Source organism: Cnephaeus nilssonii, assembly GCF_951640355.1.
Source record: "Cnephaeus nilssonii genome assembly, chromosome: 22".
In the NCBI taxonomy this organism is placed as follows: Eukaryota; Metazoa; Chordata; class Mammalia; order Chiroptera; family Vespertilionidae; genus Cnephaeus; species Cnephaeus nilssonii.
Genome location: NC_137093.1, coordinates 542,384 through 554,778, shown reverse-complemented (window position 1 = coordinate 554,778; position 12,395 = coordinate 542,384).

Sequence of the window (12,395 nt, the reverse complement as noted above, 5' to 3'; positions counted from 1 at the left end):
CTCCTGGAATACGTTTTAGAACCCGAACATCTCTACTGAATTTTGAAATACTGAGAATTTGTATCCAAAGCGCTGTGAAAGGTAGGATAGACTGTCAAGTGGTAATAATGTTGAAAGTGCTGGTATATTTGTAAAAAAGATTGTTTAACCAAATTAGAATTCACAATGAAAAAGCTTGAGACACTGGAAGAGAGAGACACAAACTCGGGAAATTCACAATGATAACCTAGGTGAATATCTAAGAAAGTGCTTCAAACACTAGGAATACGTGAATAAAGGGCCTTAATATCTGTAACACATTGTTTCCTGACAAGGAAATCGTGTTAAAAGAACATAGAACCGAGTTGGATACTGGTTACATTTATTATTCCGGGACAATGAGTTGGCGATTTTGAAAGAAGCCTGGTTAGGCCATTAAACCGGATGTGATGAAGTCACCAAGGGGGAGGGGCCATGTGGGCAGGCTTAATTGATTCCAGGTGATAATGATTTGGCCAGGGGACCAGCTGGGAGTGATGACTTCATCGAGATTAGTTCTGGTATTAGGGTTAGAGAATTGGGGCTCTGTTCATGGTTAGGGTTAGGATAATGTTTTGGGCTAGGTAGCGTTCAGGCTCAGGTGTGGGCTAGGTTTAGGGTTTGGGTTAGAGTGTTAGGGACAGGGTTACGGTCACAGTGTAGTAATGTTGGCTATTCACAATGAATGAGCTTCAATCACTGGACAATTTGGTGTGTAGCACTCAGAACTTACGACTCCAGACTAGGGAAATATTTAGAAATGTGCTTCACACAATAGGAATACATATTCCAATAGACTGAATATCTGAACAGCACAATTTTTTCACTGGGAAATCTTGTTCAAACAGCTGGGAACCGAGTGTGACACTGTTTACATTTATTTTTCCCGACAAAAGGAGTTGGCGTTTTCGGGAAAAGGTTTTGGTGAAACACTGAAAAACTCATTTTCCTAGAGCTATCGAACAGTATGAAAGTATTGAGAACACTATGAAATAAAAATGTTAATTAGGCTAGGGTTCCAAGTAATGTTTTACTGTAGCTTTAAAAAGCCGGTATGACACCCGTGTTAAAATGAAAAGTCTCATTGCTCAAAACAACAGACCAGGGGAATGGCAGAGTGTCTCTAGAACTCCTGGAATACGTTTTAGAACCCGAACATCTCTACTGAATTTTGAAATACTGAGAATTTGTATCCAAAGAGCTGTGAAAGGTAGGATAGACTGTCAAGTGGTAATAATGTTGAAAGTACTGGTATATTTGTAAAAAAGGTTGTTTTACAAAATTAGAATTCACAATGAAAAAGCTTGAGACACTGGAAGAGAGAGACTCCAACTCGGGAAATTCACAATGATAACCTAGGTTAATATCTAAGAAAGTGCTTCAAACACTAGGAATACGTGAATAAAGGGCCTTAATATCTTAACACATTGTTTCCTGACAAGGAAATCGTGTTCAAAAAACATGGAACCGAGTTGGATACTGGTTACATTTATTATTCCGGGAAAATGAGTTGGCGATTTGGAAAGAAGCCTGGTTAGGCCATTAAACCGGATGTGATGACGTCACCAAGGGAGAAGGGCCACGTGGGCAGGCTTAATTGACCCCAGGTGATAATGATTTGGCCAGGGGACCAGCTGGGAGTGATGACGTCATCGAGATTAGTTCTGGTATTAGGGTTAGAGAATTGGGGCTCTGTTCATGGTTAGGGTTAGGATAAGGTTTTGGGCTAGGTAGGGTTCAGGGTCAGGTGTGGGCTAGGTTTAGGGTTTGGGTTAGAGGGTTAGGGACAGGGTTAAGGTCACAGTGTAGTAATGTTGGCTATTCACAATGAATGAGCTTCAATCACTCGACCATTGGGTGAGTAGCACTCAGAACTTATGACTCCAGACTAGGGAAATATTTAGAAATGTGCTTCACACAATAGGAATACATATTCCAATAGACTGAATATCTGAACAGCAAAATTTTGTCACTGGGAAATCTTGTTCAAACAGCTGGGAACCAAGTGTGACACTGTTTACATTTATTTTTCCCGTCAAAAGGAGTTGGCGTTTTCGGGAAAATGTTTTGGTGAAACACTGAAAAACTCATTTTCCTAGAGCTATCGAACAGTATGAAAGTATTGAGAACACTATGAAATAAAAATGTTAGTTAGGCTAGGGTTCCAAGTAATGTTTTACTGTGCCTTTAAAAAGCCTGTATGACAACCGTGTTAAAATGAAAAGTCTCATTGCTCAAAACAACAGACCAGGGGAATGGCAGAGTGTCTCTAGAACTCCTGGAATACGTTTTAGAACCCGAACATCTCTACTGAATTTTGAAATACTGAGAATTTGTATCCAAAGCGCTGTGAAAGGTAGGATAGACTGTCAAGTGGTAATAAAGTTGAAAGTGCTGGTATATTTGTAAAAAAGGTTGTTTTACCAAATTAGAATTCACAATGAAAAAGCTTGAGACACTGGAAGAGAGAGACTCCACCTCGGGAAATTCACAATGATAACCTAGGTTAATATCTAAGAAAGTGCTTCAAACACTAGGAATACGTGAATAAAGGGCCTTAATATCTGTAACACATTGTTTCCTGAGAAGGAAATCGTGTTCAAAGAACATAGAACCGAGTTGGATACTGGTTACATTTATTATTCCAGGAGAAATGAGTTGGCGATTTTGAAAGAAGCCTGGTTAGGCCATTAAACCGGATGTGATGACGTCACCAAGGGGGAGGGGCCACGTGGGCCGGCTTAATTGATCCCAGGTGATAATGATTTGGCCAGGGGACCAGCTGGGAGTGATGACGTCATTGAGATTAGTTCTGGTATTAGGGTTAGAGAATTGGGGCTCTGTTCATGGTTAGGGTTAGGATAAGGTTTTGGGCTAGGTAGCGTTCAGGCTCAGGTGTGGGCTAGGTTTAGGGTTTGGGTTAGAGGGTTAGGGACAGGGTTAAGGTCACAGTGTAGTAATGTTGGCTATTCACAATGAATGAGCTTCAATCACTCGACAATTTGGTGTGTAGCACTCAGAACTTACGACTCCAGAGTAGGGAAATATTTATAAATGTGCTTCACACAATAGGAATACATATTCCAGTAGACTGAATATCTGAACAGCACAATTTTGTCACTGGGAAATCTTGTTCAAACAGCTGGGAAGCGAGTGTGACACTGTTTACATTTATTTTTCCCGTCAAAAGGAGTTGGCGTTTTCGGGAAAAGGTTTTGGTGAAACACTGAAAAACTCATTTTCCTAGAGCTATGGAACAGTATGAAAGTACTGAGAACACTATGAAATAAAAATGTTAGTTAGGCTAGGGTTCCAAGTAATGTTTTACTGTGCCTTTAAAAATCCGGTATGACACCCGTGTTAAAATGGAAAGTCTCATTGCTCAAAACAACAGACCAGGGGAATGGCAGAGTGTCTCTGGAACTCCTGGAATACGTTTTAGAACCCGAACATCTCTACTGAATTTTGAAATACTGAGAATTTGTATCCAAAGCGCTGTGAAAGGTAGGATAGACTGTCAAGTGGTAATAATGTTGAAAGTGCTGGTATATTTGTAAAAAAGGTTGTTTTACCAAATTAGAATTCACAATGAAAAAGCTTGAGACACTGGAAGAGAGAGACTCCAACTCGGGAAATTCACAATGATAACCTGGTTAATATCTAAGAAAGTGCTTCAAACACTAGGAATACGTGAATAAAGGGCCTTAATATCTGTAACACATTGTTTCCTGACAAGGAAATCGTGTTCAAAGAACATAGAACCCAGTTGGATACTGGTTACATTTATTATTCCGGCACAATGAGTTGGCGATTTTGAAAGAAGCCTGGTTAGGCCATTAAACTGGATGTGATGACGTCACCAAGGGGGAGGGGCCACGTGGGCAGGCTTAATTGATCCCAGGTGATAATGATTTGGCCAGGGGACCAGCTGGAAGTGATGACGTCATCAAGATTAGTTCTGGTATTAGGGTTAGAGAATTGGGGCTCTGTTCATGGTTAGGGTTAGGATAAGGTTTTGGGCTAGGTAGGGTTCAGGCTCAGGTGTGGGCTAGGTTTAGGGTTTGGGTTAGAGGGTTAGGGACAGGGTTACGGGCACAGTGTAGTAATGTTGGCTATTCACAATGAATGAGCTTCAATCACTCGACAATTTGGTGTGCAGCACTCAGAACTTACGACTCCAGAATAGGGAAATATTTAGAAATGTGCTTCACACAATAGGAATACATATTCCAGTAGACAGAATATCTGAACAGCACAATTTTGTCACTGGGAAATCTTGTTCAAACAGCTGAGAAGCTAGTGTGACACTGTTTACATTTATTTTTCCCGTCAACAGGAGTTGGCGTTTTCGGGAAAAGCTTTTGGTGAAACACTGAAAAACTCATTTTCCTAGAGCTATCGAACAGTATGAAAGTATTGAGAACACTATGAAATAAAAATGTTAGTTAGGCTAGGGTTCCAAGTAATGTTTTACTGTGCCTTTAAAAAGCCGGTATGACACCCGTGTTAAAATGAAAAGTCTCATTGCTCAAAACAACAGACCAGGGGAATGGCAGAGTGTCTCTAGAACTCCTGGAATACGTTTTAGAACCCGAACATCTCTACTGAATTTTGAAATACTGAGAATTTGTATCCAAAGCGCTGTGAAAGGTAGGATAGACTGTCAAGTGGTAATAATGTTGAAAGTGCTGGTATATTTGTAAAAAAGGTTGTTTTACCAAATTAGAATTCACAATGAAAAAGCTTGAGACACTGGAAGAGAGAGACTCCAACTCGGGAAATTCACAATGATAACCTAGGTTAATATCTAAGAAAGTGCTTCAAACACTAGGAGTACGTGAATAAAGGGCCTTAATATCTGTAACACATTGTTTCCTGACAAGGAAATCGTGTTCAAAGAACATAGAACCGAGTTGGATACTGGTTACATTTATTATTCCTGGACAATGAGTTGGCGATTTTGAAAGAAGCCTGGTTAGGCCATTAAACCGGATGTGATGACGTCACCAAGGGGGAGTGGCCACGTGGGCAGGCTTAATTGATCCCAGGTGATAATGATTTGGCCAGGGGACCAGCTGGGAGGGATGATGTCATCGAGATTAGTTCTGGTATTAGGGTTAGAGAATTGGGGCTCTGTTCATGGTTAGGGTTAGGATAAAGTGTTGGGCTAGGTAGGGTTCAGGCTCAGGTGTGGGCTAGGTTTCGGGTTTGGGTTAGAGGGTTAGGGACAGGGTTATGGTCACAGTGTAGTAATGTTGGCTATTCACAATGAATGAGCTTCAATCACTGGACAATTTGGTGTGTAGCACTCAGAACTTACGACTTCAGAATAGTGAAATATTTAGAAATGTCCTTCACACAATAGGAATACATATTCCAGTAGACTGAATATCTGAACAGCACAATTTTGTCACTGGGAAATCTTGTTCAAACAGCTGAGAAGCGAGTGTGACACTGTTTACATTTATTTTTCCCGTCAAAAGGAGTTGGCGTTTTCGGGAAAAGGTTTTGGTGAAACACTGAAAAACTCATTTTCCTAGTGCTATCGAACAGTATGAAAGTATTGAGACCACTATGAAATAAAAATGTTAGTTAGGCCAGGGTTCCAAGTAATGTTTTACTGTGCCTTTAAAAAGCCGGTATGACACCCGTGTTAAAATGGAAAGTCTCATTGCTCAAAACAACAGACCAGGGGAATGGCAGAGTGTCTCTGGAACTCCTGGAATACGTTTTAGAACCCGAACATCTCTACTGAATTTTGAAATACTGAGAATTTGTATCCAAAGCGCTGTGAAAGGTAGGATAGACTGTCAAGTGGTAATAATGTTGAAAGTGCTGGTATATTTGTAAAAAAGGTTGTTTTACCAAATTAGAATTCACAATGAAAAAGCTTGAGACACTGGAAGAGAGAGACTCCAACTCGGGAAATTCACAATGATAACCTGGTTAATATCTAAGAAAGTGCTTCAAACACTAGGAATACGTGAATAAAGGGCCTTAATATCTGTAACACATTGTTTCCTGACAAGGAAATCGTGTTCAAAGAACATAGAACCCAGTTGGATACTGGTTACATTTATTATTCCGGCACAATGAGTTGGCGATTTTGAAAGAAGCCTGGTTAGGCCATTAAACTGGATGTGATGACGTCACCAAGGGGGAGGGGCCACGTGGGCAGGCTTAATTGATCCCAGGTGATAATGATTTGGCCAGGGGACCAGCTGGAAGTGATGACGTCATCAAGATTAGTTCTGGTATTAGGGTTAGAGAATTGGGGCTCTGTTCATGGTTAGGGTTAGGATAAGGTTTTGGGCTAGGTAGGGTTCAGGCTCAGGTGTGGGCTAGGTTTAGGGTTTGGGTTAGAGGGTTAGGGACAGGGTTACGGGCACAGTGTAGTAATGTTGGCTATTCACAATGAATGAGCTTCAATCACTCGACAATTTGGTGTGCAGCACTCAGAACTTACGACTCCAGAATAGGGAAATATTTAGAAATGTGCTTCACACAATAGGAATACATATTCCAGTAGACAGAATATCTGAACAGCACAATTTTGTCACTGGGAAATCTTGTTCAAACAGCTGAGAAGCTAGTGTGACACTGTTTACATTTATTTTTCCCGTCAACAGGAGTTGGCGTTTTCGGGAAAAGCTTTTGGTGAAACACTGAAAAACTCATTTTCCTAGAGCTATCGAACAGTATGAAAGTATTGAGAACACTATGAAATAAAAATGTTAGTTAGGCTAGGGTTCCAAGTAATGTTTTACTGTGCCTTTAAAAAGCCGGTATGACACCCGTGTTAAAATGAAAAGTCTCATTGCTCAAAACAACAGACCAGGGGAATTGCAGAGTGTCTCTAGAACTCCTGGAATACGTTTTAGAACCCGAACATCTCTACTGAATTTTGAAATACTGAGAATTTGTATCCAAAGCGCTGTGAAAGGTAGGATAGACTGTCAAGTGGTAATAATGTTGAAAGTGCTGGTATATTTGTAAAAAAGGTTGTTTTACCAAATTAGAATTCACAATGAAAAAGCTTGAGACACTGGAAGAGAGAGACTCCAACTCGGGAAATTCACAATGATAACCTAGGTTAATATCTAATAAAGTGCTTCAAACACTAGGAGTACGTGAATAAAGGGCCTTAATATCTGTAACACATTGTTTCCTGACAAGGAAATCGTGTTCAAAGAACATAGAACCGAGTTGGATACTGGTTACATTTATTATTCCTGGACAATGAGTTGGCGATTTTGAAAGAAGCCTGGTTAGGCCATTAAACCGGATGTGATGACGTCACCAAGGGGGAGTGGCCACGTGGGCAGGCTTAATTGATCCCAGGTGATAATGATTTGACCAGGGGACCAGCTGGGAGTGATGACGTCATCGAGATTAGTTCTGGTATTAGGGTTCAAGAATTGGGGCTCTGTTCATGGTTAGGGTTAGGATAAGGTTTTGGGCTAGGTAGGGTTCAGGCTCAGGTGTGGGCTAGGTTTAGGGTTTGGGTTAGAGGGTTATGGACAGGGTTACGGTCACAGTGTAGTAATGTTGGCTTTTCACAATGAATGAGCTTCAATCACTGGACAATTGGGTGTGTAGCACTCAGAACTTACGACTCCAGACTAGGGAAATATTTAGAAATGTGCTTCACACAATAGGAATACATATTCCAATAGACTGAATATCTGAACACCACAATTTTGTCACTGGGAAATCTTGTTTAAACAGCTGAGAAGCGAGTGTGACACTGTTTACATTTATTTTTCCCGTCAAAAGTAGTTGGCGTTTTCGGGAAAAGGTTTTGGTGAAGCACTGAAAAACTCATTTTCCTAGAGGTATCGAACAGTATGAAAGTATTGAGAACACTATGAAATAAAAATGTTAGTTAGGCTAGGGTTCCAAGTAATGTTTTACTGTGCCTTTAAAAAGCCACTATGCCACCCGTGTTAAAATGAAAAGTCTCATTGCTCAAAACAACAGACCAGGGGAATGGCAGAGGGTCTCTAGAACTCCTGTAATACATTTTAGAACCCGAACATCTCTACTGAATTTTGAAATACTGAGAATTTGTATCCAAAGCGCTGTGAAAGGTAAGATAGACTGTCAAGTGGTAATAATGTTGAAAGTGCTGGTATATTTGTAAAAAAGTTTGTTTTACCAAATTAGAATTCACAATGAAAAAGCTTGAGACACTGGAAGAGAGAGACTCCAACTCGGAAAATTCACAATGATAACCTAGGTTAATATCTAAGAAAGTGTTTCAAACACTAGGAATACGTGAATAAAGGGCCTTAATATCTGTAACACATTGTTTCCTGACAAGGAAATCGTGTTCAAAGAACATAGAACCCAATTGGATACTGGTTACATTTATTATTCCGGGACAATGAGTTGGCGATTTTGAAAGAAGCCTGGTTAGGCCTTTAAACTGGGTGTTATGACGTCACCAAGGGGGAGGGAACACGTGGGCAGGCTTAATTGATCCCAGGTGATAATGATTTGGCCAGGGGACCAGCTGGGAGTGATGATGTCATCGAGATTAGTTCTGGTATTAGGGTTTGAGAATAGGGGCTCTGTTCATGGTTAGGGTTAGGATAAGGTTTTGGGCTAGGTAGGGTTCATGCTCAGGTGTGGGCTAGGTTTAGGGTTTGGGTTAGAGGGTTAGGGACAGGGTTAAGGTCACAGTGTAGTAATGTTGGCTATTCACAATGAATGAGCTTCAATCACTGGACAATTGGGTGTGTAGCACTCAGAACTTACGACTCCAGACTAGGGAAATATTTAGAAATGTGCTACAAACAATAGGAATACATATTCCAGTCTACTGAATATCTGAACAGCACAATTTTGTCACTGGGAAATCTTGTTCAAACAGGTGAGAAGCAAGTGTTACACTGTTTACATTTATTTTTCCCGTCAAAAGGAGTTGGCGTTTTCGGTAAAAGGTTTTGGTGAAACACTTAAAAACTCATTTTCCTAGAGCTATGGAACAGTATGAAAGTATTGAGAACAATATGAAATAAAAATGTTAGTTAGGCCAGGGTTCCAAGTAATGTTTTACTGTGCCTTTAAAAAGCCGGTATGACACCCGTGTTAAAATGAAAAGTCTCATTGCTCAAAACAACAGACCAGGGGAATGGCAGAGTGTCTCTGGAACTCCTGGAATACGTTTTAGAACCCGAACATCTCTACTGAATTTTGAAATACTGAGAATTTGTATCCAAAGCGCTGTGAAAGGTAGGATAGACTGTCAAGTGGTAATAATGTTGAAAGTGCTGGTATATTTGTAAAAAAGGTTGTTTTACCAAATTAGAATTCACAATGAAAAAGCTTGAGACACTGGAAGAGAGAGACTCCAACTCGGGAAATTCACAATGATAACCTAGGTTAATATCTAACAAAGTGCTTCAAACACTAGGAATACGTGAATAAAGGGCCTTAATATCTGTAACACATTGTTTCCTGACAAGGAAATCGTGTTCAAAGAACATAGAACCGAGTTGGATACTGGTTACATTTATTATTCCGGGACAATGAGTTGGCGATTTTGAAAGAAGCCTGGTTAGGCCATTAAACCGGATGTGGTGACGTCACCAAGGGGGAGGGGCCACGTGGGCAGGCTTAATTGATCCCAGGTGATAATGATTTGGCCAGGGGACTAGCTGGGAGTGATGACGTCATCGAGATTAGTTCTGGTATTAGGGTTTGAGAATAGGGGCTCTGTTCATGGTTAGGGTTAGGATAAGGTTTTGGGCTAGGTAGGGTTCAGGCTCAGGTGTGGGCTAGGTTTCGGGTTTGGGTTAGAGGGTTAGGGACAGGGTTATGGTCACAGTGTAGTAATGTTGGCTATTCACAATGAATGAGCTTCAATCACTGGACAATTGGGTGTGTAGCACTCAGAACTTACGACTTCAGAATAGGGAAATATTTAGAAATGACCTTCACACAATAGGAATACATATTCCAGTAGACTGAATATCTGAACAGCACAATTTTGTCACTGGGAAATCTTGTTCAAACAGCTGAGAAGCGAGTGTGACACTGTTTACATTTATTTTTCCCGTCAAAAGGAGTTGGCGTTTTCGGGAAAAGGTTTTGGTGAAACACTGAAAAACTCATTTTCCTAGAGCTATCGAACAGTATGAAAGTACTGAGAACACTATGAAATAAAAATGTTAGTTAGGCTACGGTTCCAAGTAATGTTTTACTGTGCCTTTAAAAAGCCGGTATGACACCCGTGTTAAAATAGAAAGTCTCATTGCTCAAAACAACAGACCAGGGGAATGGCAGAGTGTCTCTGGAACTCCTGGAATACGTTTTAGAACCCGAACATCTCTACTGAATTTTGAAATACTGAGAATTTGTATCCAAAGCGCTGTGAAAGGTAGGATAGACTGTCAAGTGGTAATAATGTTGAAAGTGCTGGTATATTTGTAAAAAAGGTTGTTTTACCAAATTAGAATTTAAAATGAAAAAGCTTGAGACACTGGAAGAGAGAGACTCCAACTCGGGAAATTCACAATGATAACCTAGGTTAATATCTAAGAAAGTGCTTCAAACACTACAAATACGTGAATAAAGGGCCTTAATATCTGTAACACATTGTTTCCAGACAAGGAAATCGTGTTCAAAGAACATAGAACCGAGTTGGATACTAGTTACATTTATTATTCCGGGACAATGAATTGGCGATTTTGAAAGAAGCCTGGTTAGGCCATTAAACCAGATGTGATGACGTCACCAAGGAGAAGGGGCCACGTGGGCAGGCTTAATTGATCCCAGGTGATAATGATTTGGCCAGGGGACCAGCTGGGAGTGATGACGTCATCGAGATTAGTTCTGGTATTAGGGTTAGAGAATTGGGGCTCTGTTCATGGTTAGGGTTAGGATAAGGTTTTGGGCTAGGTAGCTTTCCAGCTCAGGTGTGGGCTAGGTTTAGGGTTTGGGTTAGAGGGTTAGGGACAGGCTTACGGTCACAGTGTAGTAATGTTGGCTATTCACAATGAATGATCTTCAATCACTCGACAATTTGGTGTGTAGCACTCAGAACGTACGACTCCAGACTAGGGAAATATTTAGAAATGTGCTTCACACAATAGGAATACATATTCCAATAGACTGAATATCTGAACAGCACAATTTTGTCACTGGGAAATCTTGTTCAAACAGCTGAGAAGCGAGTGTGACACTCTTTACATTTATTTTTCCCGTCAAAAGGAGTTGGCGTTTTCGGGAAAAGGTTTTGGTGAAACACTGAAAAACTCATTTTCCTAGAGCTATCGAATAGTATGAAAGTATTGAGAACACTATGAAATAAAAATGTTAGTTAGGCTATGGTTCCAAGTAATATTTTACTGTACCTTTAAAAAGGCGGTATGCCACCCGTGTTAAAATGAAAAGTCTCATTGCTCAAAACAACAGACCAGGGGAATGTCAGAGTGTCTCTGGAACTCCTGGAATACGTTTTAGAACCCGAACATCTCTACTGAATTTTGAAATACTGAGAATTTGTATCCAAAGCGCTGTGAAAGGTAGGATAGACTGTCAAGTGGTAATAATGTTGAAAGTGCTGGTATATTTGTAAAAAAGGTTGTTTTACCAAATTAGAATTCACAATGAAAAAGCTTGAGACACTGGAAGAGAGAGACTCCAACTCGGGAAATTCACAATGATAACCTAGGTTAATATCTAAGAAAGTGCTTCAAACACTAGGATTACATGAATAAAGGGCCTTAATATCTGTAACACATTGTTTCCTGACAAGGAAATTGTGTTCAAAGAACATAGAACCGAGTTGGATACTGGTTACATTTATTATTCCGGGACAATGAGTTGGCGATTTTGAAATAAGCCTGGTTAGGCCATTAAACTGGATGTGATGACGTCACCAAGGGGGAGGGGCCACGAGGGCAGGCTTAATTGATCCCAGGTGATAATGATTTGGCCAGGGGACCAGCTGGGAGTGATGACGTCATGGAGATTAGTTCTGGTATTAGGGTTAGAGAATTGGGGCTCTGTTCATGGTTAGGTGTAGGATAATGTTTTGGGCTAGGTAGGGTTCAGGCTCAGGTGTGGGCTAGGTTTCGGGTTTGGGTGAGAGGGCTAGGGACAGGCTTATGGTCACAGTGTAGTAATGTTGGCTATTCACAATGAATGAGCTTCAATCACTGGACAATTTGGTGTGTAGCACTCAGAACTTACGACTCCAGACTAGGGAAATATTTAGAAATGTGCTTCACACAATAGGAATACATATTCCAATAGACTGAATATCTGAACAGCACAATTTTGTCACTGGGAAATCTTGTTCAAACAGCTGAGAACCCAGTGTGACACTGTTTACATTTATTTTTCCCGTCAAAAGCTGTTGGCGTTTT